Here is a 998-nt window from a genome sequence, read left to right on the forward strand (position 1 = left end):
GGTTCAGATGGCCTGACCTGGTGGAGAGAGCTGCTAACTGGCAACTGGCACTACAGACAGCCCTGTCACAAGTAAGTACCGAAGAATTGCTCTTGTACTCTCTAATCAGTGGAATTCCTCCGAATGAAAAGTAGACACAATTTTTAGTTAAGAATGACAAAAGTTTCGTATACACAATATTTCTCGATTCCTTGTCTTCTAAGGCCAGCCACTCACTATCAGGTACATCTGATCAGATCCGCCTGATAGTGTCTGTGCTCATCAGATATCATGGAGGCCTGACAGGTGGACCTGACAAGGTGTACCTGTCAAGTCTACATGATAGTGAGTAAATGGCCTATGAATGTGCATGTGCCTGCCTATTAAGTACAGTTTGCACTCTTTGGTATTATATACGCCTATGAATGTGCATGTGCCTGCCTATTAAGTACAGTTTGCACTCTTTGGTATTATATACGTAATATTCATCTGTCTTATTTGACTCCAAAAAAAATCCTATTTTTCTATTACCTAATCCAAAAATAATCTGAATATTTTCCTCTTACAGAACGATGATTTCCACAAAACCATCCTTGAACTGAAGCAATGGCTGGATCATATAGAAGAGAGAATACAACATGAAGGCGATGTAGATGTCACTCAAGAGGCTAGGTTACTTCGCAAGAAATATTATAGACTCAAGGTAAGATTTGGGCTTCAGCCAACTCTTCTACCAACATCGATGGTTGGGTAACTGTTGGCCTTACGATATAACGTACAATATATCGTAAGGCCAACAATTACCCAATCAAGAATGTTGGGGTCAGGACTTTTAAGTAGGAAATAGCCAGCCTAGTTAGCGTGGAAGGTAGCGCGTCTGCCTTGTATGCGCTAGGTCGCAGCTTCGATTTCCGCCTGGCGCAAAATTTATCCTGAACAAATGAGGTACGCTCTCTGAGAAGGGCTGTCTTTCTCCTAGGTCCTTTTCTCTTCAATTTCGGGACGATAAGACCCCAACA

General features: G+C 42.1%; 1 long non-coding RNA gene across 1 annotated transcript; it reads left to right on the forward strand.

Moving 5' to 3' along the window:
* The first annotated feature begins 2 nt into the window (after nt 1-2).
* Nucleotides 3-683, forward strand: LOC113473105. Its single transcript, XR_003395175.1, has 2 exons — nt 3-71; nt 548-683. It is a non-coding gene; the product is annotated as an uncharacterized LOC113473105 (long non-coding RNA).
* Nucleotides 684-998: the final 315 nt, after the last annotated feature.

This window comes from Diaphorina citri, unplaced genomic scaffold, assembly GCF_000475195.1.
Source record: "Diaphorina citri unplaced genomic scaffold, Diaci psyllid genome assembly version 1.1 scaffold15286, whole genome shotgun sequence".
Taxonomy (NCBI): domain Eukaryota; kingdom Metazoa; phylum Arthropoda; class Insecta; order Hemiptera; family Psyllidae; genus Diaphorina; species Diaphorina citri.